General features: G+C 55.5%; 73 non-coding genes and 1 pseudogene across 73 annotated transcripts; all 74 read left to right on the top strand.

Moving 5' to 3' along the window:
• Positions 1-77: 77 nt before the first annotated feature.
• Positions 78-196, top strand: LOC147788120 (5S ribosomal RNA). Its single transcript, XR_015412234.1, has one exon. It is a non-coding gene; the product is annotated as a 5S ribosomal RNA (ribosomal RNA).
• Positions 197-411: 215 nt separating this feature from the next.
• LOC147788119 (5S ribosomal RNA) lies at positions 412-530 on the top strand. Its single transcript, XR_015412687.1, has one exon. It is a non-coding gene; the product is annotated as a 5S ribosomal RNA (ribosomal RNA).
• Positions 531-745: 215 nt separating this feature from the next.
• Positions 746-864, top strand: LOC147788118 (5S ribosomal RNA). Its single transcript, XR_015412685.1, has one exon. It is a non-coding gene; the product is annotated as a 5S ribosomal RNA (ribosomal RNA).
• A 215-nt stretch (positions 865-1,079) lies between these two features.
• Positions 1,080-1,198, top strand: LOC147788117 (5S ribosomal RNA). The gene has a single exon (XR_015412684.1). It is a non-coding gene; the product is annotated as a 5S ribosomal RNA (ribosomal RNA).
• Positions 1,199-1,413: 215 nt separating this feature from the next.
• On the top strand, positions 1,414-1,532 carry LOC147788116 (5S ribosomal RNA). The gene has a single exon (XR_015412683.1). It is a non-coding gene; the product is annotated as a 5S ribosomal RNA (ribosomal RNA).
• A 215-nt stretch (positions 1,533-1,747) lies between these two features.
• On the top strand, positions 1,748-1,866 carry LOC147788115 (5S ribosomal RNA). The gene has a single exon (XR_015412682.1). It is a non-coding gene; the product is annotated as a 5S ribosomal RNA (ribosomal RNA).
• Positions 1,867-2,081: 215 nt separating this feature from the next.
• LOC147788114 (5S ribosomal RNA) lies at positions 2,082-2,200 on the top strand. Its single transcript, XR_015413023.1, has one exon. It is a non-coding gene; the product is annotated as a 5S ribosomal RNA (ribosomal RNA).
• A 215-nt stretch (positions 2,201-2,415) lies between these two features.
• LOC147788113 (5S ribosomal RNA) lies at positions 2,416-2,534 on the top strand. The gene has a single exon (XR_015412958.1). It is a non-coding gene; the product is annotated as a 5S ribosomal RNA (ribosomal RNA).
• Positions 2,535-2,749: 215 nt separating this feature from the next.
• Positions 2,750-2,868, top strand: LOC147788112 (5S ribosomal RNA). The gene has a single exon (XR_015412382.1). It is a non-coding gene; the product is annotated as a 5S ribosomal RNA (ribosomal RNA).
• A 215-nt stretch (positions 2,869-3,083) lies between these two features.
• On the top strand, positions 3,084-3,202 carry LOC147788111 (5S ribosomal RNA). Its single transcript, XR_015412681.1, has one exon. It is a non-coding gene; the product is annotated as a 5S ribosomal RNA (ribosomal RNA).
• A 215-nt stretch (positions 3,203-3,417) lies between these two features.
• On the top strand, positions 3,418-3,536 carry LOC147788110 (5S ribosomal RNA). Its single transcript, XR_015412680.1, has one exon. It is a non-coding gene; the product is annotated as a 5S ribosomal RNA (ribosomal RNA).
• A 215-nt stretch (positions 3,537-3,751) lies between these two features.
• Positions 3,752-3,870, top strand: LOC147788109 (5S ribosomal RNA). Its single transcript, XR_015412679.1, has one exon. It is a non-coding gene; the product is annotated as a 5S ribosomal RNA (ribosomal RNA).
• Positions 3,871-4,085: 215 nt separating this feature from the next.
• Positions 4,086-4,204, top strand: LOC147788108 (5S ribosomal RNA). The gene has a single exon (XR_015412957.1). It is a non-coding gene; the product is annotated as a 5S ribosomal RNA (ribosomal RNA).
• A 215-nt stretch (positions 4,205-4,419) lies between these two features.
• On the top strand, positions 4,420-4,538 carry LOC147788107 (5S ribosomal RNA). Its single transcript, XR_015412223.1, has one exon. It is a non-coding gene; the product is annotated as a 5S ribosomal RNA (ribosomal RNA).
• Positions 4,539-4,753: 215 nt separating this feature from the next.
• On the top strand, positions 4,754-4,872 carry LOC147788106 (5S ribosomal RNA). The gene has a single exon (XR_015412678.1). It is a non-coding gene; the product is annotated as a 5S ribosomal RNA (ribosomal RNA).
• A 215-nt stretch (positions 4,873-5,087) lies between these two features.
• LOC147788105 (5S ribosomal RNA) lies at positions 5,088-5,206 on the top strand. Its single transcript, XR_015412677.1, has one exon. It is a non-coding gene; the product is annotated as a 5S ribosomal RNA (ribosomal RNA).
• A 215-nt stretch (positions 5,207-5,421) lies between these two features.
• LOC147788104 (5S ribosomal RNA) lies at positions 5,422-5,542 on the top strand (annotated as a pseudogene).
• Positions 5,543-5,656: 114 nt separating this feature from the next.
• LOC147788103 (5S ribosomal RNA) lies at positions 5,657-5,775 on the top strand. The gene has a single exon (XR_015412676.1). It is a non-coding gene; the product is annotated as a 5S ribosomal RNA (ribosomal RNA).
• Positions 5,776-5,952: 177 nt separating this feature from the next.
• LOC147788102 (5S ribosomal RNA) lies at positions 5,953-6,071 on the top strand. Its single transcript, XR_015412674.1, has one exon. It is a non-coding gene; the product is annotated as a 5S ribosomal RNA (ribosomal RNA).
• Positions 6,072-6,286: 215 nt separating this feature from the next.
• LOC147788101 (5S ribosomal RNA) lies at positions 6,287-6,405 on the top strand. The gene has a single exon (XR_015412673.1). It is a non-coding gene; the product is annotated as a 5S ribosomal RNA (ribosomal RNA).
• Positions 6,406-6,620: 215 nt separating this feature from the next.
• LOC147788100 (5S ribosomal RNA) lies at positions 6,621-6,739 on the top strand. The gene has a single exon (XR_015413022.1). It is a non-coding gene; the product is annotated as a 5S ribosomal RNA (ribosomal RNA).
• A 215-nt stretch (positions 6,740-6,954) lies between these two features.
• Positions 6,955-7,073, top strand: LOC147788099 (5S ribosomal RNA). Its single transcript, XR_015412329.1, has one exon. It is a non-coding gene; the product is annotated as a 5S ribosomal RNA (ribosomal RNA).
• A 214-nt stretch (positions 7,074-7,287) lies between these two features.
• LOC147788098 (5S ribosomal RNA) lies at positions 7,288-7,406 on the top strand. Its single transcript, XR_015412672.1, has one exon. It is a non-coding gene; the product is annotated as a 5S ribosomal RNA (ribosomal RNA).
• A 215-nt stretch (positions 7,407-7,621) lies between these two features.
• LOC147788097 (5S ribosomal RNA) lies at positions 7,622-7,740 on the top strand. The gene has a single exon (XR_015412358.1). It is a non-coding gene; the product is annotated as a 5S ribosomal RNA (ribosomal RNA).
• A 215-nt stretch (positions 7,741-7,955) lies between these two features.
• On the top strand, positions 7,956-8,074 carry LOC147788096 (5S ribosomal RNA). The gene has a single exon (XR_015412671.1). It is a non-coding gene; the product is annotated as a 5S ribosomal RNA (ribosomal RNA).
• Positions 8,075-8,289: 215 nt separating this feature from the next.
• LOC147788095 (5S ribosomal RNA) lies at positions 8,290-8,408 on the top strand. The gene has a single exon (XR_015412357.1). It is a non-coding gene; the product is annotated as a 5S ribosomal RNA (ribosomal RNA).
• Positions 8,409-8,623: 215 nt separating this feature from the next.
• LOC147788094 (5S ribosomal RNA) lies at positions 8,624-8,742 on the top strand. Its single transcript, XR_015413041.1, has one exon. It is a non-coding gene; the product is annotated as a 5S ribosomal RNA (ribosomal RNA).
• Positions 8,743-8,957: 215 nt separating this feature from the next.
• LOC147788093 (5S ribosomal RNA) lies at positions 8,958-9,076 on the top strand. Its single transcript, XR_015412240.1, has one exon. It is a non-coding gene; the product is annotated as a 5S ribosomal RNA (ribosomal RNA).
• A 215-nt stretch (positions 9,077-9,291) lies between these two features.
• On the top strand, positions 9,292-9,410 carry LOC147788092 (5S ribosomal RNA). The gene has a single exon (XR_015412328.1). It is a non-coding gene; the product is annotated as a 5S ribosomal RNA (ribosomal RNA).
• A 214-nt stretch (positions 9,411-9,624) lies between these two features.
• On the top strand, positions 9,625-9,743 carry LOC147788091 (5S ribosomal RNA). Its single transcript, XR_015412416.1, has one exon. It is a non-coding gene; the product is annotated as a 5S ribosomal RNA (ribosomal RNA).
• A 215-nt stretch (positions 9,744-9,958) lies between these two features.
• On the top strand, positions 9,959-10,077 carry LOC147788090 (5S ribosomal RNA). Its single transcript, XR_015412356.1, has one exon. It is a non-coding gene; the product is annotated as a 5S ribosomal RNA (ribosomal RNA).
• Positions 10,078-10,292: 215 nt separating this feature from the next.
• On the top strand, positions 10,293-10,411 carry LOC147788089 (5S ribosomal RNA). Its single transcript, XR_015413040.1, has one exon. It is a non-coding gene; the product is annotated as a 5S ribosomal RNA (ribosomal RNA).
• Positions 10,412-10,626: 215 nt separating this feature from the next.
• Positions 10,627-10,745, top strand: LOC147788088 (5S ribosomal RNA). The gene has a single exon (XR_015413039.1). It is a non-coding gene; the product is annotated as a 5S ribosomal RNA (ribosomal RNA).
• Positions 10,746-10,960: 215 nt separating this feature from the next.
• LOC147788087 (5S ribosomal RNA) lies at positions 10,961-11,079 on the top strand. Its single transcript, XR_015412293.1, has one exon. It is a non-coding gene; the product is annotated as a 5S ribosomal RNA (ribosomal RNA).
• A 215-nt stretch (positions 11,080-11,294) lies between these two features.
• LOC147788086 (5S ribosomal RNA) lies at positions 11,295-11,413 on the top strand. The gene has a single exon (XR_015412238.1). It is a non-coding gene; the product is annotated as a 5S ribosomal RNA (ribosomal RNA).
• A 215-nt stretch (positions 11,414-11,628) lies between these two features.
• LOC147788085 (5S ribosomal RNA) lies at positions 11,629-11,747 on the top strand. The gene has a single exon (XR_015412670.1). It is a non-coding gene; the product is annotated as a 5S ribosomal RNA (ribosomal RNA).
• A 215-nt stretch (positions 11,748-11,962) lies between these two features.
• On the top strand, positions 11,963-12,081 carry LOC147788084 (5S ribosomal RNA). The gene has a single exon (XR_015413038.1). It is a non-coding gene; the product is annotated as a 5S ribosomal RNA (ribosomal RNA).
• A 215-nt stretch (positions 12,082-12,296) lies between these two features.
• On the top strand, positions 12,297-12,415 carry LOC147788083 (5S ribosomal RNA). Its single transcript, XR_015412292.1, has one exon. It is a non-coding gene; the product is annotated as a 5S ribosomal RNA (ribosomal RNA).
• Positions 12,416-12,630: 215 nt separating this feature from the next.
• On the top strand, positions 12,631-12,749 carry LOC147788082 (5S ribosomal RNA). Its single transcript, XR_015412237.1, has one exon. It is a non-coding gene; the product is annotated as a 5S ribosomal RNA (ribosomal RNA).
• A 215-nt stretch (positions 12,750-12,964) lies between these two features.
• LOC147788081 (5S ribosomal RNA) lies at positions 12,965-13,083 on the top strand. Its single transcript, XR_015412669.1, has one exon. It is a non-coding gene; the product is annotated as a 5S ribosomal RNA (ribosomal RNA).
• A 215-nt stretch (positions 13,084-13,298) lies between these two features.
• Positions 13,299-13,417, top strand: LOC147788080 (5S ribosomal RNA). The gene has a single exon (XR_015412291.1). It is a non-coding gene; the product is annotated as a 5S ribosomal RNA (ribosomal RNA).
• A 215-nt stretch (positions 13,418-13,632) lies between these two features.
• LOC147788079 (5S ribosomal RNA) lies at positions 13,633-13,751 on the top strand. The gene has a single exon (XR_015412668.1). It is a non-coding gene; the product is annotated as a 5S ribosomal RNA (ribosomal RNA).
• A 215-nt stretch (positions 13,752-13,966) lies between these two features.
• Positions 13,967-14,085, top strand: LOC147788078 (5S ribosomal RNA). The gene has a single exon (XR_015412667.1). It is a non-coding gene; the product is annotated as a 5S ribosomal RNA (ribosomal RNA).
• Positions 14,086-14,300: 215 nt separating this feature from the next.
• LOC147788077 (5S ribosomal RNA) lies at positions 14,301-14,419 on the top strand. Its single transcript, XR_015412666.1, has one exon. It is a non-coding gene; the product is annotated as a 5S ribosomal RNA (ribosomal RNA).
• A 215-nt stretch (positions 14,420-14,634) lies between these two features.
• LOC147788076 (5S ribosomal RNA) lies at positions 14,635-14,753 on the top strand. Its single transcript, XR_015412665.1, has one exon. It is a non-coding gene; the product is annotated as a 5S ribosomal RNA (ribosomal RNA).
• A 207-nt stretch (positions 14,754-14,960) lies between these two features.
• LOC147788075 (5S ribosomal RNA) lies at positions 14,961-15,079 on the top strand. The gene has a single exon (XR_015412662.1). It is a non-coding gene; the product is annotated as a 5S ribosomal RNA (ribosomal RNA).
• A 215-nt stretch (positions 15,080-15,294) lies between these two features.
• LOC147788074 (5S ribosomal RNA) lies at positions 15,295-15,413 on the top strand. The gene has a single exon (XR_015412661.1). It is a non-coding gene; the product is annotated as a 5S ribosomal RNA (ribosomal RNA).
• Positions 15,414-15,628: 215 nt separating this feature from the next.
• Positions 15,629-15,747, top strand: LOC147788073 (5S ribosomal RNA). Its single transcript, XR_015412660.1, has one exon. It is a non-coding gene; the product is annotated as a 5S ribosomal RNA (ribosomal RNA).
• A 215-nt stretch (positions 15,748-15,962) lies between these two features.
• On the top strand, positions 15,963-16,081 carry LOC147788072 (5S ribosomal RNA). Its single transcript, XR_015412659.1, has one exon. It is a non-coding gene; the product is annotated as a 5S ribosomal RNA (ribosomal RNA).
• A 215-nt stretch (positions 16,082-16,296) lies between these two features.
• Positions 16,297-16,415, top strand: LOC147788071 (5S ribosomal RNA). Its single transcript, XR_015412658.1, has one exon. It is a non-coding gene; the product is annotated as a 5S ribosomal RNA (ribosomal RNA).
• Positions 16,416-16,630: 215 nt separating this feature from the next.
• LOC147788070 (5S ribosomal RNA) lies at positions 16,631-16,749 on the top strand. The gene has a single exon (XR_015412657.1). It is a non-coding gene; the product is annotated as a 5S ribosomal RNA (ribosomal RNA).
• Positions 16,750-16,964: 215 nt separating this feature from the next.
• LOC147788069 (5S ribosomal RNA) lies at positions 16,965-17,083 on the top strand. The gene has a single exon (XR_015412656.1). It is a non-coding gene; the product is annotated as a 5S ribosomal RNA (ribosomal RNA).
• A 215-nt stretch (positions 17,084-17,298) lies between these two features.
• LOC147788068 (5S ribosomal RNA) lies at positions 17,299-17,417 on the top strand. The gene has a single exon (XR_015412655.1). It is a non-coding gene; the product is annotated as a 5S ribosomal RNA (ribosomal RNA).
• Positions 17,418-17,632: 215 nt separating this feature from the next.
• On the top strand, positions 17,633-17,751 carry LOC147788067 (5S ribosomal RNA). The gene has a single exon (XR_015412654.1). It is a non-coding gene; the product is annotated as a 5S ribosomal RNA (ribosomal RNA).
• Positions 17,752-17,966: 215 nt separating this feature from the next.
• On the top strand, positions 17,967-18,085 carry LOC147788066 (5S ribosomal RNA). The gene has a single exon (XR_015412653.1). It is a non-coding gene; the product is annotated as a 5S ribosomal RNA (ribosomal RNA).
• A 207-nt stretch (positions 18,086-18,292) lies between these two features.
• LOC147788065 (5S ribosomal RNA) lies at positions 18,293-18,411 on the top strand. The gene has a single exon (XR_015412651.1). It is a non-coding gene; the product is annotated as a 5S ribosomal RNA (ribosomal RNA).
• A 215-nt stretch (positions 18,412-18,626) lies between these two features.
• On the top strand, positions 18,627-18,745 carry LOC147788064 (5S ribosomal RNA). Its single transcript, XR_015412650.1, has one exon. It is a non-coding gene; the product is annotated as a 5S ribosomal RNA (ribosomal RNA).
• Positions 18,746-18,960: 215 nt separating this feature from the next.
• LOC147788063 (5S ribosomal RNA) lies at positions 18,961-19,079 on the top strand. Its single transcript, XR_015412649.1, has one exon. It is a non-coding gene; the product is annotated as a 5S ribosomal RNA (ribosomal RNA).
• A 215-nt stretch (positions 19,080-19,294) lies between these two features.
• On the top strand, positions 19,295-19,413 carry LOC147788062 (5S ribosomal RNA). The gene has a single exon (XR_015412648.1). It is a non-coding gene; the product is annotated as a 5S ribosomal RNA (ribosomal RNA).
• A 215-nt stretch (positions 19,414-19,628) lies between these two features.
• Positions 19,629-19,747, top strand: LOC147788061 (5S ribosomal RNA). The gene has a single exon (XR_015412647.1). It is a non-coding gene; the product is annotated as a 5S ribosomal RNA (ribosomal RNA).
• Positions 19,748-19,962: 215 nt separating this feature from the next.
• Positions 19,963-20,081, top strand: LOC147788060 (5S ribosomal RNA). The gene has a single exon (XR_015412646.1). It is a non-coding gene; the product is annotated as a 5S ribosomal RNA (ribosomal RNA).
• A 215-nt stretch (positions 20,082-20,296) lies between these two features.
• Positions 20,297-20,415, top strand: LOC147788059 (5S ribosomal RNA). The gene has a single exon (XR_015412645.1). It is a non-coding gene; the product is annotated as a 5S ribosomal RNA (ribosomal RNA).
• Positions 20,416-20,630: 215 nt separating this feature from the next.
• LOC147788058 (5S ribosomal RNA) lies at positions 20,631-20,749 on the top strand. The gene has a single exon (XR_015412644.1). It is a non-coding gene; the product is annotated as a 5S ribosomal RNA (ribosomal RNA).
• Positions 20,750-20,964: 215 nt separating this feature from the next.
• Positions 20,965-21,083, top strand: LOC147788057 (5S ribosomal RNA). Its single transcript, XR_015412643.1, has one exon. It is a non-coding gene; the product is annotated as a 5S ribosomal RNA (ribosomal RNA).
• Positions 21,084-21,298: 215 nt separating this feature from the next.
• Positions 21,299-21,417, top strand: LOC147788056 (5S ribosomal RNA). Its single transcript, XR_015412642.1, has one exon. It is a non-coding gene; the product is annotated as a 5S ribosomal RNA (ribosomal RNA).
• A 215-nt stretch (positions 21,418-21,632) lies between these two features.
• Positions 21,633-21,751, top strand: LOC147788055 (5S ribosomal RNA). The gene has a single exon (XR_015412640.1). It is a non-coding gene; the product is annotated as a 5S ribosomal RNA (ribosomal RNA).
• Positions 21,752-21,966: 215 nt separating this feature from the next.
• On the top strand, positions 21,967-22,085 carry LOC147788054 (5S ribosomal RNA). Its single transcript, XR_015412639.1, has one exon. It is a non-coding gene; the product is annotated as a 5S ribosomal RNA (ribosomal RNA).
• Positions 22,086-22,300: 215 nt separating this feature from the next.
• On the top strand, positions 22,301-22,419 carry LOC147788053 (5S ribosomal RNA). The gene has a single exon (XR_015412638.1). It is a non-coding gene; the product is annotated as a 5S ribosomal RNA (ribosomal RNA).
• Positions 22,420-22,634: 215 nt separating this feature from the next.
• On the top strand, positions 22,635-22,753 carry LOC147788052 (5S ribosomal RNA). The gene has a single exon (XR_015413058.1). It is a non-coding gene; the product is annotated as a 5S ribosomal RNA (ribosomal RNA).
• Positions 22,754-22,968: 215 nt separating this feature from the next.
• On the top strand, positions 22,969-23,087 carry LOC147788051 (5S ribosomal RNA). The gene has a single exon (XR_015413056.1). It is a non-coding gene; the product is annotated as a 5S ribosomal RNA (ribosomal RNA).
• Positions 23,088-23,302: 215 nt separating this feature from the next.
• LOC147788050 (5S ribosomal RNA) lies at positions 23,303-23,421 on the top strand. Its single transcript, XR_015412637.1, has one exon. It is a non-coding gene; the product is annotated as a 5S ribosomal RNA (ribosomal RNA).
• Positions 23,422-23,636: 215 nt separating this feature from the next.
• Positions 23,637-23,755, top strand: LOC147788049 (5S ribosomal RNA). Its single transcript, XR_015412636.1, has one exon. It is a non-coding gene; the product is annotated as a 5S ribosomal RNA (ribosomal RNA).
• A 215-nt stretch (positions 23,756-23,970) lies between these two features.
• On the top strand, positions 23,971-24,089 carry LOC147788048 (5S ribosomal RNA). The gene has a single exon (XR_015412635.1). It is a non-coding gene; the product is annotated as a 5S ribosomal RNA (ribosomal RNA).
• Positions 24,090-24,304: 215 nt separating this feature from the next.
• LOC147788047 (5S ribosomal RNA) lies at positions 24,305-24,423 on the top strand. Its single transcript, XR_015412634.1, has one exon. It is a non-coding gene; the product is annotated as a 5S ribosomal RNA (ribosomal RNA).
• The last annotated feature ends 209 nt before the right edge of the window (positions 24,424-24,632 follow it).

Raw genomic sequence — 24,632 nt, 5'->3', positions numbered from 1 at the left:
GCACGTGCGTGCACCCACCGTCGCCTCGATCATGCCGCCCCGCATGCGTTAAATGCAATTTGTGCGCATTGCATGTCGGGTGCGATCATACCAGCACTAATGCACTGGATCCCATCTGAACTCCGCAGTTAAGCGTGCTTGGGCGAGAGTAGTACTAAGTTGGGTGACCACTTGGGAAGTCCTCGTGTTGCACCCCTTTTTTATTTTTTATTTCAATTTCTCCCCGTTCTTTTCTTCCTTTCTTTACAAATGGCAACCTCCCCCGCTCGCACGCTCACGCCCATCGCGTTTCTTCTCCCCGACGTGTCCGCTCGGGCCCCGCCGACCGTTCCGAGCACGTGCGTGCACCCACCGTCGCCTCGATCATGCCGTCCCGCATGCGTTAAATGCAATTTGTGCGCATTGCATGTCGGGTGCGATCATACCAGCACTAATGCACCGGATCCCATCAGAACTCCGCAGTTAAGCGTGCTTGGGCGAGAGTAGTACTAAGTTGGGTGACCACTTGGGAAGTCCTCGTGTTGCACCCCTTTTTTATTTTTTATTTCAATTTCTCCCCGTTCTTTTCTTCCTTTCTTTACAAATGGCAACCTCCCCCGCTCGCACGCTCACGCTCATCGCGTTTCTTCTCCCCGACGTGTCCGCGCGGGCCCCGCCGACCGTTCCGAGCACGTGCGTGCACCCACCGTCGCCTCGATCATGCCGCCCCGCATGCGTTAAATGCAATTTGTGCGCATTGCATGTCGGGTGCGATCATACCAGCACTAATGCACCGGATCCCATCAGAACTCCGCAGTTAAGCGTGCTTGGGCGAGAGTAGTACTAAGTTGGGTGACCACTTGGGAAGTCCTCGTGTTGCACCCCTTTTTTATTTTTTATTTCAATTTCTCCCCGTTCTTTTCTTCCTTTCTTTACAAATGGCAACCTCCCCCGCTCGCACGCTCACGCCCATCGCGTTTCTTCTCCCCGACGTGTCCGCGCGGGCCCCGCCGACCGTTCCGAGCACGTGCGTGCACCCACCGTCGCCTCGATCATGCCGCCCCGCATGCGTTAAATGCAATTTGTGCGCATAGAATGTCGGGTGCGATCATACCAGCACTAATGCACCGGATCCCATCAGAACTCCGCAGTTAAGCGTGCTTGGGCGAGAGTAGTACTAAGTTGGGTGACCACTTGGGAAGTCCTCGTGTTGCACCCCTTTTTTATTTTTTATTTCAATTTCTCCCCGTTCTTTTCTTCCTTTCTTTACAAATGGCAACCTCCCCCGCTCGCACGCTCACGCCCATCGCGTTTCTTCTCCCCGACGTGTCCGCGCGGGCCCCGCCGACCGTTCCGAGCACGTGCGTGCACCCACCGTCGCCTCGATCATGCCGCCCCGCATGCGTTAAATGCAATTTGTGCGCATTGCATGTCGGGTGCGATCATACCAGCACTAATGCACCGGATCCCATCAGAACTCCGCAGTTAAGCGTGCTTGGGCGAGAGTAGTACTAAGTTGGGTGACCACTTGGGAAGTCCTCGTGTTGCACCCCTTTTTTATTTTTTATTTCAATTTCTCCCCGTTCTTTTCTTCCTTTCTTTACAAATGGCAACCTCCCCCGCTCGCACGCTCACGCCCATCGCGTTTCTTCTCCCCGACGTGTCCGCGCGGGCCCCGCCGACCGTTCCGAGCACGTGCGTGCACCCACCGTCGCCTCGATCATGCCGCCCCGCATGCGTTAAATGCAATTTGTGCGCATTGCATGTCGGGTGCGATCATACCAGCACTAATGCACCGGATCCCATCAGAACTCCGCAGTTAAGCGTGCTTGGGCGAGAGTAGTACTAAGTTGGGTGACCACTTGGGAAGTCCTCGTGTTGCACCCCTTTTTTATTTTTTATTTCAATTTCTCCTCGTTCTTTTCTTCCTTTCTTTACAAATGGCAACCTCCCCCGCTCGCACGCTCACGCCCATCGCGTTTCTTCTCCCCGACGTGTCCGCGCGGGCCCCGCCGACCGTTCCGAGCACGTGCGTGCACCCACCGTTGCCTCGATCATGCCGTCCCGCATGCGTTAAATGCAATTTGTGCGCATTGCATGTCGGGTGTGATCATACCAGCACTAATGCACCGGATCCCATCAGAACTCCGTAGTTAAGCGTGCTTGGGCGAGAGTAGTACTAAGTTGGGTGACCACTTGGGAAGTCCTCGTGTTGCACCCCTTTTTTATTTTTTATTTCAATTTCTCCCCGTTCTTTTCTTCCTTTCTTTACAAATGGCAACCTCCCCCGCTCGCACGCTCACGCCCATCGCGTTTCTTCTCCCCGACGTGTCCGCGCGGGCCCCGCCGACCGTTCCGAGCACGTGCGTGCACCCACCGTCGCCTCGATCATGCCGCCCCGCATGCGTTAAATGCAATTTGTGCGCATTGCATGTCGGGTGCGATCATACCAGCACTAATGCACCGGATCCCATCAGAACTCCGCAGCTAAGCGTGCTTGGGCGAGAGTAGTACTAAGTTGGGTGACCACTTGGGAAGTCCTCGTGTTGCACCCCTTTTTTATTTTTTATTTCAATTTCTCCCCGTTCTTTTCTTCCTTTCTTTACAAATGGCAACCTCCCCCGCTCGCACGCTCACGCCCATCGCGTATCTTCTCCCCGACGTGTCCGCGCGGGCCCCGCCGACCGTTCCGAGCACGTGCGTGCACCCACCGTCGCCTCGATCATGCCGCCCCGCATGCGTTAAATGCAATTTGTGCGCATTGCATGTCGGGTGCGATCATACCAGCACTAATGCACCGGATCCCATCAGAACTCCGCAGTTAAGCGTGCTTGGGCGAGAGTAGTACTAAGTTGGGTGACCACTTGGGAAGTCCTCATGTTGCACCCCTTTTTTATTTTTTATTTCAATTTCTCCCCGTTCTTTTCTTCCTTTCTTTACAAATGGCAACCTCCCCCGCTCGCACGCTCACGCCCATCGCGTTTCTTCTCCCCGACGTGTCTGCGCGGGCCCCGCCGACCGTTCCGAGCACGTGCGTGCACCCACCGTCGCCTCGATCATGCCGCCCCGCATGCGTTAAATGCAATTTGTGCGCATTGCATGTCGGGTGCGATCATACCAGCACTAATGCACCGGATCCCATCAGAACTCCGCAGTTAAGCGTGCTTGGGCGAGAGTAGTACTAAGTTGGGTGACCACTTGGGAAGTCCTCGTGTTGCACCCCTTTTTTATTTTTTATTTCAATTTCTCCCCGTTCTTTTCTTCCTTTCTTTACAAATGGCAACCTCCCCCGCTCGCACGCTCACGCTCATCGCGTTTCTTCTCCCCGACGTGTCCGCGCGGGCCCCGCCGACCGTTCCGAGCACGTGCGTGCACCCACCGTCGCCTCGATCATGCCGCCCCGCATGCGTTAAATGCAATTTGTGCGCATTGCATGTCGGGTGCGATCATACCAGCACTAATGCACCGGATCCCATCAGAACTCCGCAGTTAAGCGTGCTTGGGCGAGAGTAGTACTAAGTTGGGTGACCACTTGGGAAGTCCTCGTGTTGCACCCCTTTTTTATTTTTTATTTCAATTTCTCCCCGTTCTTTTCTTCCTTTCTTTACAAATGGCAACCTCCCCCGCTCGCACGCTCACGCCCATCGCGTTTCTTCTCCCCGACGTGTCCGCGCGGGCCCCGCCGACCGTTCCGAGCACGTGCGTGCACCCACCGTCGCCTCGATCATGCCGCCCCGCATGCGTTAAATGCAATTTGTGCGCATAGAATGTCGGGTGCGATCATACCAGCACTAATGCACCGGATCCCATCAGAACTCCGCAGTTAAGCGTGCTTGGGCGAGAGTAGTACTAAGTTGGGTGACCACTTGGGAAGTCCTCGTGTTGCACCCCTTTTTTATTTTTTATTTCAATTTCTCCCCGTTCTTTTCTTCCTTTCTTTACAAATGGCAACCTCCCCCGCTCGCACGCTCACGCCCATCGCGTTTCTTCTCCCCGACGTGTCCGCGCGGGCCCCGCCGACCGTTCCGAGCACGTGCGTGCACCCACCGTCGCCTCGATCATGCCGCCCCGCATGCGTTAAATGCAATTTGTGCGCATTGCATGTCGGGTGCGATCATACCAGCACTAATGCACCGGATCCCATCAGAACTCCGCAGCTAAGCGTGCTTGGGCGAGAGTAGTACTAAGTTGGGTGACCACTTGGGAAGTCCTCGTGTTGCACCCCTTTTTTATTTTTTATTTCAATTTCTCCCCGTTCTTTTCTTCCTTTCTTTACAAATGGCAACCTCCCCCGCTCGCACGCTCACGCCCATCGCGTATCTTCTCCCCGACGTGTCCGCGCGGGCCCCGCCGACCGTTCCGAGCACGTGCGTGCACCCACCGTCGCCTCGATCATGCCGCCCCGCATGCGTTAAATGCAATTTGTGCGCATTGCATGTCGGGTGCGATCATACCAGCACTAATGCACCGGATCCCATCAGAACTCCGCAGTTAAGCGTGCTTGGACGAGAGTAGTACTAAGTTGGGTGACCACTTGGGAAGTCCTCGTGTTGCACCCCTTTTTTATTTTTTATTTCAATTTCTCTCCGTTCTTTTCTTCCTTTCTTTACAAATGGCAACCTCCCCCGCTCGCACGCTCACGCCCATCGCGTTTCTTCTCCCCGACGTGTCCGCGCGGGCCCCGCCGACCGTTCCGAGCACGTGCGTGCACCCACCGTCGCCTCGATCATGCCGCCCCGCATGCGTTAAATGCAATTTGTGCGCATTGCATGTCGGGTGCGATCATACCAGCACTAATGCACCGGATCCCATCAGAACTCCGCAGTTAAGCGTGCTTGGGCGAGAGTAGTACTAAGTTGGGTGACCACTTGGGAAGTCCTCGTGTTGCACCCCTTTTTTATTTTTTATTTCAATTTCTCCCCGTTCTTTTCTTCCTTTCTTTACAAATGGCAACCTCCCCCGCTCGCACGCTCACGCCCATCGCGTTTCTTCTCCCCGACGTGTCTGCGCGGGCCCCGCCGACCGTTCCGAGCACGTGCGTGCACCCACCGTCGCCTCGATCATGCCGCCCCGCATGCGTTAAATGCAATTTGTGCGCATTGCATGTCGGGTGCGATCATACCAGCACTAATGCACCGGATCCCATCAGAACTCCGCAGTTAAGCGTGCTTGGGCGAGAGTAGTACTAAGTTGGGTGACCACTTGGGAAGTCCTCGTGTTGCACCCCTTTTTTATTTTTTATTTCAATTTCTCCCCGTTCTTTTCTTCCTTTCTTTACAAATGGCAACCTCCCCCGCTCGCACGCTCACGCCCATCGCGTTTCTTCTCCCCGACGTGTCCGCGCGGGCCCCGCCGACCGTTCCGAGCACGTGCGTGCACCCACCGTCGCCTCGATCATGCCGCCCCGCATGCGTTAAATGCAATTTGTGCGCATTGCATGTCGGGTGCGATCATACCAGCACTAATGCACCGGATCCCATCAGAACTCCGCAGCTAAGCGTGCTTGGGCGAGAGTAGTACTAAGTTGGGTGACCACTTGGGAAGTCCTCGAGCGTTTCTTCTCCCCGACGTGTCCGCGCGGGCCCCGCCGACCGTTCCGAGCACGTGCGTGCACCCACCGTCGCCTCGATCATGCCGCCCCGCATGCGTTAAATGCAATTTGTGCGCATTGCATGTCGGGTGCGATCATACCAGCACTAATGCACCGGATCCCATCAGAACTCCGCAGTTAAGCGTGCTTGGGCGAGAGTAGTACTAAGTTGGGTGACCACTTGGGAAGTCCTCGTGTTGCACCCCTTTTTTATTTTTTATTTCAATTTCTCCCCCGCTCGCACGCTCACGCCCATCGCGTTTCTTCTCCCCGACGTGTCCGCGCGGGCCCCGCCGACCGTTCCGAGCACGTGCGTGCACCCACCGTCGCCTCGATCATGCCGCCCCGCATGCGTTAAATGCAATTTGTGCGCATTGCATGTTGGGTGCGATCATACCAGCACTAATGCACCGGATCCCATCAGAACTCCGCAGTTAAGCGTGCTTGGGCGAGAGTAGTACTAAGTTGGGTGACCACTTGGGAAGTCCTCGTGTTGCACCCCTTTTTTATTTTTTATTTCAATTTCTCCCCGTTCTTTTCTTCCTTTCTTTACAAATGGCAACCTCCCCCGCTCGCACGCTCACGCCCATCGCGTTTCTTCTCCCCGACGTGTCCGCGCGGGCCCCGCCGACCGTTCCGAGCACGTGCGTGCACCCACCGTCGCCTCGATCATGCCGCCCCGCATGCGTTAAATGCAATTTGTGCGCATTGCATGTCGGGTGCGATCATACCAGCACTAATGCACCGGATCCCATCAGAACTCCGCAGTTAAGCGTGCTTGGGCGAGAGTAGTACTAAGTTGGGTGACCACTTGGGAAGTCCTCGTGTTGCACCCCTTTTTTATTTTTTATTTCAATTTCTCCTCGTTCTTTTCTTCCTTTCTTTACAAATGGCAACCTCCCCCGCTCGCACGCTCACGCCCATCGCGTTTCTTCTCCCCGACGTGTCCGCGCGGGCCCCGCCGACCGTTCCGAGCACGTGCGTGCACCCACCGTTGCCTCGATCATGCCGTCCCGCATGCGTTAAATGCAATTTGTGCGCATTGCATGTCGGGTGTGATCATACCAGCACTAATGCACCGGATCCCATCAGAACTCCGTAGTTAAGCGTGCTTGGGCGAGAGTAGTACTAAGTTGGGTGACCACTTGGGAAGTCCTCGTGTTGCACCCCTTTTTTATTTTTTATTTCAAATTCTCCCCGTTCTTTTCTTCCTTTCTTTACAAATGGCAACCTCCCCCGCTCGCACGCTCACGCCCATCGCGTTTCTTCTCCCCGACGTGTCCGCGCGGGCCCCGCCGACCGTTCCGAGCACGTGCGTGCACCCACCGTTGCCTCGATCATGCCGTCCCGCATGCGTTAAATGCAATTTGTGCGCATTGCATGTCGGGTGCGATCATACCAGCACTAATGCACCAGATCCCATCAGAACTCCGCAGTTAAGCGTGCTTGGGCGAGAGTAGTACTAAGTTGGGTGACCACTTGGGAAGTCCTCGTGTTGCACCCTTTTTTATTTTTTATTTCAATTTCTCCCCGTTCTTTTCTTCCTTTCTTTACAAATGGCAACCTCCCCCGCTCGCACGCTCACGCCCATCGCGTTTCTTCTCCCCGACGTGTCTGCGCGGGCCCCGCCGACCGTTCCGAGCACGTGCGTGCACCCACCGTCGCCTCGATCATGCCGCCTCGCATGCGTTAAATGCAATTTGTGCGCATTGCATGTCGGGTGCGATCATACCAGCACTAATGCACCGGATCCCATCAGAACTCCGCAGTTAAGCGTGCTTGGGCGAGAGTAGTACTAAGTTGGGTGACCACTTGGGAAGTCCTCGTGTTGCACCCCTTTTTTATTTTTTATTTCAATTTCTCCCCGTTCTTTTCTTCCTTTCTTTACAAATGGCAACCTCCCCCGCTCGCACGCTCACGCCCATCGCGTTTCTTCTCCCCGACGTGTCCGCGCGGGCCCCGCCGACCGTTCCGAGCACGTACGTGCACCCACCGTCGCCTCGATCATGCCGCCCCGCATGCGTTAAATGCAATTTGTGCGCATTGCATGTCGGGTGCGATCATACCAGCACTAATGCACCGGATCCCATCAGAACTCCGCAATTAAGCGTGCTTGGGCGAGAGTAGTACTAAGTTGGGTGACCACTTGGGAAGTCCTCGTGTTGCACCCCTTTTTTATTTTTTATTTCAATTTCTCCCCGTTCTTTTCTTCCTTTCTTTACAAATGGCAACCTCCCCCGCTCGCACGCTCACGCCCATCGCGTTTCTTCTCCCCGACGTGTCTGCGCGGGCCCCGCCGACCGTTCCGAGCACGTGCGTGCACCCACCGTCGCCTCGATCATGCCGCCCCGCATGCGTTAAATGCAATTTGTGCGCATTGCATGTCGGGTGCGATCATACCAGCACTAATGCACCGGATCCCATCAGAACTCCGCAGTTAAGCGTGCTTGGGCGAGAGTAGTACTAAGTTGGGTGACCACTTGGGAAGTCCTCGTGTTGCACCCCTTTTTTATTTTTTATTTCAATTTCTCCCCGTTCTTTTCTTCCTTTCTTTACAAATGGCAACCTCCCCCGCTCGCACGCTCACGCCCATCGCGTTTCTTCTCCCCGACGTGTCCGCGCGGGCCCCGCCGACCGTTCCGAGCACGTACGTGCACCCACCGTCGCCTCGATCATGCCGCCCCGCATGCGTTAAATGCAATTTGTGCGCATTGCATGTCGGGTGCGATCATACCAGCACTAATGCACCGGATCCCATCAGAACTCCGCAATTAAGCGTGCTTGGGCGAGAGTAGTACTAAGTTGGGTGACCACTTGGGAAGTCCTCGTGTTGCACCCCTTTTTTATTTTTTATTTCAATTTCTCCCCGTTCTTTTCTTCCTTTCTTTACAAATGGCAACCTCCCCCGCTCACACGCTCACGCCCATCGCGTTTCTTCTCCCCGACGTGTCTGCGCGGGCCCCGCCGACCGTTCCGAGCACGTGCGTGCACCCACCGTCGCCTCGATCATGCCGCCCCGCATGCGTTAAATGCAATTTGTGCGCATTGCATGTCGGGTGCGATCATACCAGCACTAATGCACCGGATCCCATCAGAACTCCGCAGTGAAGCGTGCTTGGGCGAGAGTAGTACTAAGTTGGGTGACCACTTGGGAAGTCCTCGTGTTGCACCCCTTTTTTATTTTTTATTTCAATTTCTCCCCGTTCTTTTCTTCCTTTCCTTACAAATGGCAACCTCCCCCGCTCGCACGCTCACGCCCATCGCGTTTCTTCTCCCCGACGTGTCCGCGCGGGCCCCGCCGACCGATCCGAGCACGTGCGTGCACCCACCGTCGCCTCGATCATGCCGTCCCGCATGCGTTAAATGCAATTTGTGCGCATTGCATGTCGGGTGCGATCATATCAGCACTAATGCACCGGATCCCATCAGAACTCCGCAGTTAAGCGTGCTTGGGCGAGAGTAGTACTAAGTTGGGTGACCACTTGGGAAGTCCTCGTGTTGCACCCCTTTTTTATTTTTTATTTCAAATTCTCCCCGTTCTTTTCTTCCTTTCTTTACAAATGGCAACCTCCCCCGCTCGCACGCTCACGCCCATCGCGTTTCTTCTCCCCGACGTGTCCGCGCGGGCCCCGCCGACCGTTCCGAGCACGTGCGTGCACCCACCGTTGCCTCGATCATGCCGTCCCGCATGCGTTAAATGCAATTTGTGCGCATTGCATGTCGGGTGCGATCATACCAGCACTAATGCACCAGATCCCATCAGAACTCCGCAGTTAAGCGTGCTTGGGCGAGAGTAGTACTAAGTTGGGTGACCACTTGGGAAGTCCTCGTGTTGCACCCTTTTTTATTTTTTATTTCAATTTCTCCCCGTTCTTTTCTTCCTTTCTTTACAAATGGCAACCTCCCCCGCTCGCACGCTCACGCCCATCGCGTTTCTTCTCCCCGACGTGTCTGCGCGGGCCCCGCCGACCGTTCCGAGCACGTGCGTGCACCCACCGTCGCCTCGATCATGCCGCCCCGCATGCGTTAAATGCAATTTGTGCGCATTGCATGTCGGGTGCGATCATACCAGCACTAATGCACCGAATCCCATCAGAACTCCGCAGTTAAGCGTGCTTGGGCGAGAGTAGTACTAAGTTGGGTGACCACTTGGGAAGTCCTCGTGTTGCACCCCTTTTTTATTTTTTATTTCAATTTCTCCCCGTTCTTTTCTTCCTTTCTTTACAAATGGCAACCTCCCCCGCTCGCACGCTCACGCCCATCGCGTTTCTTCTCCCCGACGTGTCCGCGCGGGCCCCGCCGACCGTTCCGAGCACGTACGTGCACCCACCGTCGCCTCGATCATGCCGCCCCGCATGCGTTAAATGCAATTTGTGCGCATTGCATGTCGGGTGCGATCATACCAGCACTAATGCACCGGATCCCATCAGAACTCCGCAATTAAGCGTGCTTGGGCGAGAGTAGTACTAAGTTGGGTGACCACTTGGGAAGTCCTCGTGTTGCACCCCTTTTTTATTTTTTATTTCAATTTCTCCCCGTTCTTTTCTTCCTTTCTTTACAAATGGCAACCTCCCCCGCTCGCACGCTCACGCCCATCGCGTTTCTTCTCCCCGACGTGTCTGCGCGGGCCCCGCCGACCGTTCCGAGCACGTGCGTGCACCCACCGTCGCCTCGATCATGCCGCCCCGCATGCGTTAAATGCAATTTGTGCGCATTGCATGTCGGGTGCGATCATACCAGCACTAATGCACCGGATCCCATCAGAACTCCGCAGTGAAGCGTGCTTGGGCGAGAGTAGTACTAAGTTGGGTGACCACTTGGGAAGTCCTCGTGTTGCACCCCTTTTTTATTTTTTATTTCAATTTCTCCCCGTTCTTTTCTTCCTTTCTTTACAAATGGCAACCTCCCCCGCTCGCACGCTCACGCCCATCGCGTTTCTTCTCCCCGACGTGTCTGCGCGGGCCCCGCCGACCGTTCCGAGCACGTGCGTGCACCCACCGTCGCCTCGATCATGCCGCCCCGCATGCGTTAAATGCAATTTGTGCGCATTGCATGTCGGGTGCGATCATACCAGCACTAATGCACCGGATCCCATCAGAACTCCGCAGTGAAGCGTGCTTGGGCGAGAGTAGTACTAAGTTGGGTGACCACTTGGGAAGTCCTCGTGTTGCACCCCTTTTTTATTTTTTATTTCAATTTCTCCCCGTTCTTTTCTTCCTTTCTTTACAAATGGCAACCTCCCCCGCTCGCACGCTCACGCCCATCGCGTTTCTTCTCCCCGACGTGTCCGCGCGGGCCCCGCCGACCGTTCCGAGCACGTGCGTGCACCCACCGTCGCCTCGATCATGCCGCCCCGCATGCGTTAAATGCAATTTGTGCGCATTGCATGTCGGGTGCGATCATACCAGCACTAATGCATCGGATCCCATCAGAACTCCGCAGTTAAGCGTGCTTGGGCGAGAGTAGTACTAAGTTGGGTGACCACTTGGGAAGTCCTCGTGTTGCACCCCTTTTTTATTTTTTATTTCAATTTCTCCCCGTTCTTTTCTTCCTTTCTTTACAAATGGCAACCTCCCCCGCTCGCACGCTCACGCCCATCGCGTTTCTTCTCCCCGACGTGTCCGCGCGGGCCCCGCCGACCGTTCCGAGCACGTGCGTGCACCCACCGTTGCCTCGATCATGCCGTCCCGCATGCGTTAAATGAAATTTGTGCGCATTGCATGTCGGGTGCGATCATACCAGCACTAATGCACCGGATCCCATCAGAACTCCGCAGATAAGCGTGCTTGGGCGAGAGTAGTACTAAGTTGGGTGACCACTTGGGAAGTCCTCGTGTTGCACCCCTTTTTTATTTTTTATTTCAATTTCTCCCCGTTCTTTTCTTCCTTTCTTTACAAATGGCAACCTCCCCCGCTCGCACGCTCACGCCCATCGCGTTTCTTCTCCCCGACGTGTCCGCGCGGGCCCCGCCGACCGTTCCGAGCACGTGCGTGCACCCACCGTTGCCTCGATCATGCCGTCCCGCATGCGTTAAATGCAATTTGTGCGCATTGCATGTCGGGTGCGATCATACCAGCACTAATGCACCGGATCCCATCAGAACTCCGCAGTTAAGCGTGCTTGGGCGAGAGTAGTACTAAGTTGGGTGACCACTTGGGAAGTCCTCGTGTTGCACCCCTTTTTTATTTTTTATTTCAATTTCTCCCCGTTCTTTTCTTCCTTTCTTTACAAATGGCAACCTCCCCCGCTCGCACGCTCACGCCCATCGCGTTTCTTCTCCCCGACGTGTCCGCGCGGGCCCCGCCGACCGTTCCGAGCACGTGCGTGCACCCACCGTCGCCTCGATCATGCCGCCCCGCATGCGTTAAATGCAATTTGTGCGCATTGCATGTCGGGTGCGATCATACCAGCACTAATGCACCGGATCCCATCAGAACTCCGCAGTGAAGCGTGCTTGGGCGAGAGTAGTACTAAGTTGGGTGACCACTTGGGAAGTCCTCGTGTTGCACCCCTTTTTTATTTTTTATTTCAATTTCTCCCCGTTCTTTTCTTCCTTTCTTTACAAATGGCAACCTCCCCCGCTCGCACGCTCACGCCCATCGCGTTTCTTCTCCCCGACGTGTCCGCGCGGGCCCCGCCGACCGTTCCGAGCACGTGCGTGCACCCACCGTCGCCTCGATCATGCCGCCCCGCATGCGTTAAATGCAATTTGTGCGCATTGCATGTCGGGTGCGATCATACCAGCACTAATGCATCGGATCCCATCAGAACTCCGCAGTTAAGCGTGCTTGGGCGAGAGTAGTACTAAGTTGGGTGACCACTTGGGAAGTCCTCGTGTTGCACCCCTTTTTTATTTTTTATTTCAATTTCTCCCCGTTCTTTTCTTCCTTTCTTTACAAATGGCAACCTCCCCCGCTCGCACGCTCACGCCCATCGCGTTTCTTCTCCCCGACGTGTCCGCGCGGGCCCCGCCGACCGTTCCGAGCACGTGCGTGCACCCACCGTTGCCTCGATCATGCCGTCCCGCATGCGTTAAATGCAATTTGTGCGCATTGCATGTCGGGTGCGATCATACCAGCACTAATGCACCGGATCCCATCAGAACTCCGCAGATAAGCGTGCTTGGGCGAGAGTAGTACTAAGTTGGGTGACCACTTGGGAAGTCCTCGTGTTGCACCCCTTTTTTATTTTTTATTTCAATTTCTCCCCGTTCTTTTCTTCCTTTCTTTACAAATGGCAACCTCCCCCGCTCGCACGCTCACGCCCATCGCGTTTCTTCTCCCCGACGTGTCCGCGCGGGCCCCGCCGACCGTTCCGAGCACGTGCGTGCACCCACCGTTGCCTCGATCATGCCGTCCCGCATGCGTTAAATGCAATTTGTGCGCATTGCATGTCGGGTGCGATCATACCAGCACTAATGCACCGGATCCCATCAGAACTCCGCAGTTAAGCGTGCTTGGGCGAGAGTAGTACTAAGTTGGGTGACCACTTGGGAAGTCCTCGTGTTGCACCCCTTTTTTATTTTTTATTTCAATTTCTCCCCGTTCTTTTCTTCCTTTCTTTACAAATGGCAACCTCCCCCGCTCGCACGCTCACGCCCATCGCGTTTCTTCTCCCCGACGTGTCCGCGCGGGCCCCGCAGACCGTTCCGAGCACGTGCGTGCACCCACCGTCGCCTCGATCATGCCGCCCCGCATGCGTTAAATGCAATTTGTGCGCATTGCATGTCGGGTGCGATCATACCAGCACTAATGCATCGGATCCCATCAGAACTCCGCAGTTAAGCGTGCTTGGGCGAGAGTAGTACTAAGTTGGGTGACCACTTGGGAAGTCCTCGTGTTGCACCCCTTTTTTATTTTTTATTTCAATTTCTCCCCGTTCTTTTCTTCCTTTCTTTACAAATGGCAACCTCCCCCGCTCGCACGCTCACGCCCATCGCGTTTCTTCTCCCCGACGTGTCCGCGCGGGCCCCGCCGACCGTTCCGAGCACGTGCGTGCACCCACCGTCGCCTCGATCATGCCGCCCCGCATGCGTTAAATGCAATTTGTGCGCATTGCATGTCGGGTGCGATCATACCAGCACTAATGCACCGGATCCCATCAGAACTCCGCAGTTAAGCGTGCTTGGGCGAGAGTAGTACTAAGTTGGGTGACCACTTGGGAAGTCCTCGTGTTGCACCCCTTTTTTATTTTTTATTTCAATTTCTCCCCGTTCTTTTCTTCCTTTCTTTACAAATGGCAACCTCCCCCGCTCGCACGCTCACGCCCATCGCGTTTCTTCTCCCCGACGTGTCCGCGCGGGCCCCGCCGACCGTTCCGAGCACGTGCGTGCACCCACCGTCGCCTCGATCATGCCGCCCCGCATGCGTTAAATGCAATTTGTGCGCATTGCATGTCGGGTGCGATCATACCAGCACTAATGCACCGGATCCCATCAGAACTCCGCAGTTAAGCGTGCTTGGGCGAGAGTAGTACTAAGTTGGGTGACCACTTGGGAAGTCCTCGTGTTGCACCCCTTTTTTATTTTTTATTTCAATTTCTCCCCGTTCTTTTCTTCCTTTCTTTACAAATGGCAACCTCCCCCGCTCGCACGCTCACGCCCATCGCGTTTCTTCTCCCCGACGTGTCCGCGCGGGCCCCGCCGACCGTTCCGAGCACGTGCGTGCACCCACCGTCGCCTCGATCATGCCGCCCCGCATGCGTTAAATGCAATTTGTGCGCATTGCATGTCGGGTGCGATCATACCAGCACTAATGCACCGGATCCCATCAGAACTCCGCAGTTAAGCGTGCTTGGGCGAGAGTAGTACTAAGTTGGGTGACCACTTGGGAAGTCCTCGTGTTGCACCCCTTTTTTATTTTTTATTTCAATTTCTCCCCGTTCTTTTCTTCCTTTCTTTACAAATGGCAACCTCCCCCGCTCGCACGCTCACGCCCATCGCGTTTCTTCTCCCCGACGTGTCCGCGCGGGCCCCGCCGACCGTTCCGAGCACGTGCGTGCACCCACCGTCGCCTCGATCATGCCGCCCCGCATGCGTTAAATGCAATTTGTGCGCATTGCATGTCGGGTGCGATCATACCAGCACTAATGCACCGGATCCCATCAGAACTCCGCAGTTAAGCGTGCTTGGGCGAGAGTAGTACTAAGTTGGGTGACCACTTGGGAAGTCCTCGTGTTGCACCCCTTTTTTATTTTTTATTTCAATTTCTCCCCGTTCTTTTCTTCCTTTCTTTACAAATGGCAACCTCGCACGCTCACGCCCATCGCGTTTCTTCTCCCCGACGTGTCCGCGCGGGCCCCGCCGACCGTTCCGAGCACGTGCGTGCACCCACCGTCGCCTCGATCATGCCGCCCCGCATGCGTTAAATGCAATTTGTGCGCATTGCATGTCGGGTGCGATCATACCAGCACTAATGCACCGGATCCCATCAGAACTCCGCAGTTAAGCGTGCTTGGGCGAGAGTAGTACTAAGTTGGGTGACCACTTGGGAAGTCCTCGTGTTGCACCCCTTTTTTATTTTTTATTTCAATTTCTCCCCGTTCTTTTCTTCCTTTCTTTACAAATGGCAACCTCCCCCGCTCGCACGCTCACGCCCATCGCGTTTCTTCTCCCCGACGTGTCCGCGCGGGCCCCGCCGACCGTTCCGAGCACGTGCGTGCACCCACCGTCGCCTCGATCATGCCGCCCCGCATGCGTTAAATGCAATTTGTGCGCATTGCATGTCGGGTGCGATCATACCAGCACTAATGCACCGGATCCCATCAGAACTCCGCAGTTAAGCGTGCTTGGGCGAGAGTAGTACTAAGTTGGGTGACCACTTGGGAAGTCCTCGTGTTGCACCCCTTTTTTATTTTTTATTTCAATTTCTCCCCGTTCTTTTCTTCCTTTCTTTACAAATGGCAACCTCCCCCGCTCGCACGCTCACGCCCATCGCGTTTCTTCTCCCCGACGTGTCCGCGCGGGCCCCGCCGACCGTTCCGAGCACGTGCGTGCACCCACCGTCGCCTCGATCATGCCGCCCCGCATGCGTTAAATGCAATTTGTGCGCATTGCATGTCGGGTGCGATCATACCAGCACTAATGCACCGGATCCCATCAGAACTCCGCAGTTAAGCGTGCTTGGGCGAGAGTAGTACTAAGTTGGGTGACCACTTGGGAAGTCCTCGTGTTGCACCCCTTTTTTATTTTTTATTTCAATTTCTCCCCGTTCTTTTCTTCCTTTCTTTACAAATGGCAACCTCCCCCGCTCGCACGCTCACGCCCATCGCGTTTCTTCTCCCCGACGTGTCCGCGCGGGCCCCGCCGACCGTTCCGAGCACGTGCGTGCACCCACCGTCGCCTCGATCATGCCGCCCCGCATGCGTTAAATGCAATTTGTGCGCATTGCATGTCGGGTGCGATCATACCAGCACTAATGCACCGGATCCCATCAGAACTCCGCAGTTAAGCGTGCTTGGGCGAGAGTAGTACTAAGTTGGGTGACCACTTGGGAAGTCCTCGTGTTGCACCCCTTTTTTATTTTTTATTTCAATTTCTCCCCGTTCTTTTCTTCCTTTCTTTACAAATGGCAACCTCCCCCGCTCGCACGCTCACGCCCATCGCGTTTCTTCTCCCCGACGTGTCCGCGCGGGCCCCGCCGACCGTTCCGAGCACGTGCGTGCACCCACCGTCGCCTCGATCATGCCGCCCCGCATGCGTTAAATGCAATTTGTGCGCATTGCATGTCGGGTGCGATCATACCAGCACTAATGCACCGGATCCCATCAGAACTCCGCAGTTAAGCGTGCTTGGGCGAGAGTAGTACTAAGTTGGGTGACCACTTGGGAAGTCCTCGTGTTGCACCCCTTTTTTATTTTTTATTTCAATTTCTCCCCGTTCTTTTCTTCCTTTCTTTACAAATGGCAACCTCCCCCGCTCGCACGCTCACGCCCATCGCGTTTCTTCTCCCCGACGTGTCCGCGCGGGCCCCGCCGACCGTTCCGAGCACGTGCGTGCACCCACCGTCGCCTCGATCATGCCGCCCCGCATGCGTTAAATGCAATTTGTGCGCATTGCATGTCGGGTGCGATCATACCAGCACTAATGCACCGGATCCCATCAGAACTCCGCAGTTAAGCGTGCTTGGGCGAGAGTAGTACTAAGTTGGGTGACCACTTGGGAAGTCCTCGTGTTGCACCCCTTTTTTATTTTTTATTTCAATTTCTCCCCGTTCTTTTCTTCCTTTCTTTACAAATGGCAACCTCCCCCGCTCGCACGCTCACGCCCATCGCGTTTCTTCTCCCCGACGTGTCCGCGCGGGCCCCGCCGACCGTTCCGAGCACGTGCGTGCACCCACCGTCGCCTCGATCATGCCGCCCCGCATGCGTTAAATGCAATTTGTGCGCATTGCATGTCGGGTGCGATCATACCAGCACTAATGCACCGGATCCCATCAGAACTCCGCAGTTAAGCGTGCTTGGGCGAGAGTAGTACTAAGTTGGGTGACCACTTGGGAAGTCCTCGTGTTGCACCCCTTTTTTATTTTTTATTTCAATTTCTCCCCGTTCTTTTCTTCCTTTCTTTACAAATGGCAACCTCCCCCGCTCGCACGCTCACGCCCATCGCGTTTCTTCTCCCCGACGTGTCCGCGCGGGCCCCGCCGACCGTTCCGAGCACGTGCGTGCACCCACCGTCGCCTCGATCATGCCGCCCCGCATGCGTTAAATGCAATTTGTGCGCATTGCATGTCGGGTGCGATCATACCAGCACTAATGCACCGGATCCCATCAGAACTCCGCAGTTAAGCGTGCTTGGGCGAGAGTAGTACTAAGTTGGGTGACCACTTGGGAAGTCCTCGTGTTGCACCCCTTTTTTATTTTTTATTTCAATTTCTCCCCGTTCTTTTCTTCCTTTCTTTACAAATGGCAACCTCCCCCGCTCGCACGCTCACGCCCATCGCGTTTCTTCTCCCCGACGTGTCCGCGCGGGCCCCGCCGACCGTTCCGAGCACGTGCGTGCACCCACCGTCGCCTCGATCATGCCGCCCCGCATGCGTTAAATGCAATTTGTGCGCATTGCATGTCGGGTGCGATCATACCAGCACTAATGCACCGGATCCCATCAGAACTCCGCAGTTAAGCGTGCTTGGGCGAGAGTAGTACTAAGTTGGGTGACCACTTGGGAAGTCCTCGTGTTGCACCCCTTTTTTATTTTTTATTTCAATTTCTCCCCGTTCTTTTCTTCCTTTCTTTACAAATGGCAACCTCCCCCGCTCGCACGCTCACGCCCATCGCGTTTCTTCTCCCCGACGTGTCCGCGCGGGCCCCGCCGACCGTTCCGAGCACGTGCGTGCACCCACCGTCGCCTCGATCATGCCGCCCCGCATGCGTTAAATGCAATTTGTGCGCATTGCATGTCGGGTGCGATCATACCAGCACTAATGCACCGGATCCCATCAGAACTCCGCAGTTAAGCGTGCTTGGGCGAGAGTAGTACTAAGTTGGGTGACCACTTGGGAAGTCCTCGTGTTGCACCCCTTTTTTATTTTTTATTTCAATTTCTCCCCGTTCTTTTCTTCCTTTCTTTACAAATGGCAACCTCGCACGCTCACGCCCATCGCGTTTCTTCTCCCCGACGTGTCCGCGCGGGCCCCGCCGACCGTTCCGAGCACGTGCGTGCACCCACCGTCGCCTCGATCATGCCGCCCCGCATGCGTTAAATGCAATTTGTGCGCATTGCATGTCGGGTGCGATCATACCAGCACTAATGCACCGGATCCCATCAGAACTCCGCAGTTAAGCGTGCTTGGGCGAGAGTAGTACTAAGTTGGGTGACCACTTGGGAAGTCCTCGTGTTGCACCCCTTTTTTATTTTTTATTTCAATTTCTCCCCGTTCTTTTCTTCCTTTCTTTACAAATGGCAACCTCCCCCGCTCGCACGCTCACGCCCATCGCGTTTCTTCTCCCCGACGTGTCCGCGCGGGCCCCGCCGACCGTTCCGAGCACGTGCGTGCACCCACCGTCGCCTCGATCATGCCGCCCCGCATGCGTTAAATGCAATTTGTGCGCATTGCATGTCGGGTGCGATCATACCAGCACTAATGCACCGGATCCCATCAGAACTCCGCAGTTAAGCGTGCTTGGGCGAGAGTAGTACTAAGTTGGGTGACCACTTGGGAAGTCCTCGTGTTGCACCCCTTTTTTATTTTTTATTTCAATTTCTCCCCGTTCTTTTCTTCCTTTCTTTACAAATGGCAACCTCCCCCGCTCGCACGCTCACGCCCATCGCGTTTCTTCTCCCCGACGTGTCCGCGCGGGCCCCGCCGACCGTTCCGAGCACGTGCGTGCACCCACCGTCGCCTCGATCATGCCGCCCCGCATGCGTTAAATGCAATTTGTGCGCATTGCATGTCGGGTGCGATCATACCAGCACTAATGCACCGGATCCCATCAGAACTCCGCAGTTAAGCGTGCTTGGGCGAGAGTAGTACTAAGTTGGGTGACCACTTGGGAAGTCCTCGTGTTGCACCCCTTTTTTATTTTTTATTTCAATTTCTCCCCGTTCTTTTCTTCCTTTCTTTACAAATGGCAACCTCCCCCGCTCGCACGCTCACGCCCATCGCGTTTCTTCTCCCCGACGTGTCCGCGCGGGCCCCGCCGACCGTTCCGAGCACGTGCGTGCACCCACCGTCGCCTCGATCATGCCGCCCCGCATGCGTTAAATGCAATTTGTGCGCATTGCATGTCGGGTGCGATCATACCAGCACTAATGCACCGGATCCCATCAGAACTCCGCAGTTAAGCGTGCTTGGGCGAGAGTAGTACTAAGTTGGGTGACCACTTGGGAAGTCCTCGTGTTGCACCCCTTTTTTATTTTTTATTTCAATTTCTCCCCGTTCTTTTCTTCCTTTCTTTACAAATGGCAACCTCCCCCGCTCGCACGCTCACGCCCATCGCGTTTCTTCTCCCCGACGTGTCCGCGCGGGCCCCGCCGACCGTTCCGAGCACGTGCGTGCACCCACCGTCGCCTCGATCATGCCGCCCCGCATGCGTTAAATGCAATTTGTGCGCATTGCATGTCGGGTGCGATCATACCAGCACTAATGCACCGGATCCCATCAGAACTCCGCAGTTAAGCGTGCTTGGGCGAGAGTAGTACTAAGTTGGGTGACCACTTGGGAAGTCCTCGTGTTGCACCCCTTTTTTATTTTTTATTTCAATTTCTCCCCGTTCTTTTCTTCCTTTCTTTACAAATGGCAACCTCCCCCGCTCGCACGCTCACGCCCATCGCGTTTCTTCTCCCCGACGTGTCCGCGCGGGCCCCGCCGACCGTTCCGAGCACGTGCGTGCACCCACCGTCGCCTCGATCATGCCGCCCCGCATGCGTTAAATGCAATTTGTGCGCATTGCATGTCGGGTGCGATCATACCAGCACTAATGCACCGGATCCCATCAGAACTCCGCAGTTAAGCGTGCTTGGGCGAGAGTAGTACTAAGTTGGGTGACCACTTGGGAAGTCCTCGTGTTGCACCCCTTTTTTATTTTTTATTTCAATTTCTCCCCGTTCTTTTCTTCCTTTCTTTACAAATGGCAACCTCCCCCGCTCGCACGCTCACGCCCATCGCGTTTCTTCTCCCCGACGTGTCCGCGCGGGCCCCGCCGACCGTTCCGAGCACGTGCGTGCACCCACCGTCGCCTCGATCATGCCGCCCCGCATGCGTTAAATGCAATTTGTGCGCATTGCATGTCGGGTGCGATCATACCAGCACTAATGCACCGGATCCCATCAGAACTCCGCAGTTAAGCGTGCTTGGGCGAGAGTAGTACTAAGTTGGGTGACCACTTGGGAAGTCCTCGTGTTGCACCCCTTTTTTATTTTTTATTTCAATTTCTCCCCGTTCTTTTCTTCCTTTCTTTACAAATGGCAACCTCCCCCGCTCGCACGCTCACGCCCATCGCGTTTCTTCTCCCCGACGTGTCCGCGCGGGCCCCGCCGACCGTTCCGAGCACGTGCGTGCACCCACCGTCGCCTCGATCATGCCGCCCCGCATGCGTTAAATGCAATTTGTGCGCATTGCATGTCGGGTGCGATCATACCAGCACTAATGCACCGGATCCCATCAGAACTCCGCAGTTAAGCGTGCTTGGGCGAGAGTAGTACTAAGTTGGGTGACCACTTGGGAAGTCCTCGTGTTGCACCCCTTTTTTATTTTTTATTTCAATTTCTCCCCGTTCTTTTCTTCCTTTCTTTACAAATGGCAACCTCCCCCGCTCGCACGCTCACGCCCATCGCGTTTCTTCTCCCCGACGTGTCCGCGCGGGCCCCGCCGACCGTTCCGAGCACGTGCGTGCACCCACCGTCGCCTCGATCATGCCGCCCCGCATGCGTTAAATGCAATTTGTGCGCATTGCATGTCGGGTGCGATCATACCAGCACTAATGCACCGGATCCCATCAGAACTCCGCAGTTAAGCGTGCTTGGGCGAGAGTAGTACTAAGTTGGGTGACCACTTGGGAAGTCCTCGTGTTGCACCCCTTTTTTATTTTTTATTTCAATTTCTCCCCGTTCTTTTCTTCCTTTCTTTACAAATGGCAACCTCCCCCGCTCGCACGCTCACGCCCATCGCGTTTCTTCTCCCCGACGTGTCCGCGCGGGCCCCGCCGACCGTTCCGAGCACGTGCGTGCACCCACCGTCGCCTCGATCATGCCGCCCCGCATGCGTTAAATGCAATTTGTGCGCATTGCATGTCGGGTGCGATCATACCAGCACTAATGCACCGGATCCCATCAGAACTCCGCAGTTAAGCGTGCTTGGGCGAGAGTAGTACTAAGTTGGGTGACCACTTGGGAAGTCCTCGTGTTGCACCCCTTTTTTATTTTTTATTTCAATTTCTCCCCGTTCTTTTCTTCCTTTCTTTACAAATGGCAACCTCCCCCGCTCGCACGCTCACGCCCATCGCGTTTCTTCTCCCCGACGTGTCCGCGCGGGCCCCGCCGACCGTTCCGAGCACGTGCGTGCACCCACCGTCGCCTCGATCATGCCGCCCCGCATGCGTTAAATGCAATTTGTGCGCATTGCATGTCGGGTGCGATCATACCAGCACTAATGCACCGGATCCCATCAGAACTCCGCAGTTAAGCGTGCTTGGGCGAGAGTAGTACTAAGTTGGGTGACCACTTGGGAAGTCCTCGTGTTGCACCCCTTTTTTATTTTTTATTTCAATTTCTCCCCGTTCTTTTCTTCCTTTCTTTACAAATGGCAACCTCCCCCGCTCGCACGCTCACGCCCATCGCGTTTCTTCTCCCCGACGTGTCCGCGCGGGCCCCGCCGACCGTTCCGAGCACGTGCGTGCACCCACCGTCGCCTCGATCATGCCGCCCCGCATGCGTTAAATGCAATTTGTGCGCATTGCATGTCGGGTGCGATCATACCAGCACTAATGCACCGGATCCCATCAGAACTCCGCAGTTAAGCGTGCTTGGGCGAGAGTAGTACTAAGTTGGGTGACCACTTGGGAAGTCCTCGTGTTGCACCCCTTTTTTATTTTTTATTTCAATTTCTCCCCGTTCTTTTCTTCCTTTCTTTACAAATGGCAACCTCCCCCGCTCGCACGCTCACGCCCATCGCGTTTCTTCTCCCCGACGTGTCCGCGCGGGCCCCGCCGACCGTTCCGAGCACGTGCGTGCACCCACCGTCGCCTCGATCATGCCGCCCCGCATGCGTTAAATGCAATTTGTGCGCATTGCATGTCGGGTGCGATCATACCAGCACTAATGCACCGGATCCCATCAGAACTCCGCAGTTAAGCGTGCTTGGGCGAGAGTAGTACTAAGTTGGGTGACCACTTGGGAAGTCCTCGTGTTGCACCCCTTTTTTATTTTTTATTTCAATTTCTCCCCGTTCTTTTCTTCCTTTCTTTACAAATGGCAACCTCCCCCGCTCGCACGCTCACGCCCATCGCGTTTCTTCTCCCCGACGTGTCCGCGCGGGCCCCGCCGACCGTTCCGAGCACGTGCGTGCACCCACCGTCGCCTCGATCATGCCGCCCCGCATGCGTTAAATGCAATTTGTGCGCATTGCATGTCGGGTGCGATCATACCAGCACTAATGCACCGGATCCCATCAGAACTCCGCAGTCAAGCGTGCTTGGGCGAGAGTAGTACTAAGTTGGGTGACCACTTGGGAAGTCCTCGTGTTGCACCCCTTTTTTATTTTTTATTTCAATTTCTCCCCGTTCTTTTCTTCCTTTCTTTACAAATGGCAACCTCCCCCGCTCGCACGCTCACGCCCATCGCGTTTCTTCTCCCCGACGTGTCCGCGCGGGCCCCGCCGACCGTTCCGAGCACGTGCGTGCACCCACCGTCGCCTCGATCATGCCGCCCCGCATGCGTTAAATGCAATTTGTGCGCATTGCATGTCGGGTGCGATCATACCAGCACTAATGCACCGGATCCCATCAGAACTCCGCAGTCAAGCGTGCTTGGGCGAGAGTAGTACTAAGTTGGGTGACCACTTGGGAAGTCCTCGTGTTGCACCCCTTTTTTATTTTTTATTTCAATTTCTCCCCGTTCTTTTCTTCCTTTCTTTACAAATGGCAACCTCCCCCGCTCGCACGCTCACGCCCATCGCGTTTCTTCTCCCCGACGTGTCCGCGCGGGCCCCGCCGACCGTTCCGAGCACGTGCGTGCACCAACCGTCGCCTCGATCATGCCGCCCCGCATGCGTTAAATGCAATTTGTGCGCATTGCATGTCGGGTGCGATCATACCAGCACTAATGCACCGGATCCCATCAGAACTCCGCAGTTAAGCGTGCTTGGGCGAGAGTAGTACTAAGTTGGGTGACCACTTGGGAAGTCCTCGTGTTGCACCCCTTTTTTATTTTTTATTTCAATTTCTCCCCGTTCTTTTCTTCCTTTCTTTACAAATGGCAACCTCCCCCGCTCGCACGCTCACGCCCATCGCGTTTCTTCTCCCCGACGTGTCCGCGCGGGCCCCGCCGACCGTTCCGAGCACGTGCGTGCACCCACCGTCGCCTCGATCATGCCGCCCCGCATGCGTTAAATGCAATTTGTGCGCATTGCATGTCGGGTGCGATCATACCAGCACTAATGCACCGGATCCCATCAGAACTCCGCAGTTAAGCGTGCTTGGGCGAGAGTAGTACTAAGTTGGGTGACCACTTGGGAAGTCCTCGTGTTGCACCCCTTTTTTATTTTTTATTTCAATTTCTCCCCGTTCTTTTCTTCCTTTCTTTACAAATGGCAACCTCCCCCGCTCGCACGCTCACGCCCATCGCGTTTCTTCTCCCCGACGTGTCCGCGCGGGCCCCGCCGACCGTTCCGAGCACGTGCGTGCACCAACCGTCGCCTCGATCATGCCGCCCCGCATGCGTTAAATGCAATTTGTGCGCATTGCATGTCGGGTGCGATCATACCAGCACTAATGCACCGGATCCCATCAGAACTCCGCAGTTAAGCGTGCTTGGGCGAGAGTAGTACTAAGTTGGGTGACCACTTGGGAAGTCCTCGTGTTGCACCCCTTTTTTATTTTTTATTTCAATTTCTCCCCGTTCTTTTCTTCCTTTCTTTACAAATGGCAACCTCCCCCGCTCGCACGCTCACGCCCATCGCGTTTCTTCTCCCCGACGTGTCCGCGCGGGCCCCGCCGACCGTTCCGAGCACGTGCGTGCACCCACCGTCGCCTCGATCATGCCGCCCCGCATGCGTTAAATGCAATTTGTGCGCATTGCATGTCGGGTGCGATCATACCAGCACTAATGCACCGGATCCCATCAGAACTCCGCAGTTAAGCGTGCTTGGGCGAGAGTAGTACTAAGTTGGGTGACCACTTGGGAAGTCCTCGTGTTGCACCCCTTTTTTATTTTTTATTTCAATTTCTCCCCGTTCTTTTCTTCCTTTCTTTACAAATGGCAACCTCCCCCGCTCGCACGCTCACGCCCATCGCGTTTCTTCTCCCCGACGTGTCCGCGCGGGCCCCGCCGACCGTTCCGAGCACGTGCGTGCACCCACCGTCGCCTCGATCATGCCGCCCCGCATGCGTTAAATGCAATTTGTGCGCATTG

The sequence above is a fragment of the Cucurbita pepo genome, chromosome 16 (assembly GCF_057944985.1).
Source record: "Cucurbita pepo subsp. pepo isolate OVF chromosome 16, ASM5794498v1, whole genome shotgun sequence".
Lineage (NCBI taxonomy): Eukaryota > Viridiplantae > Streptophyta > Magnoliopsida > Cucurbitales > Cucurbitaceae > Cucurbita > Cucurbita pepo.
The sequence above is the reverse complement of the archived record's forward strand: the minus strand, read 5'-3'. Positions and strand labels throughout refer to the sequence as shown.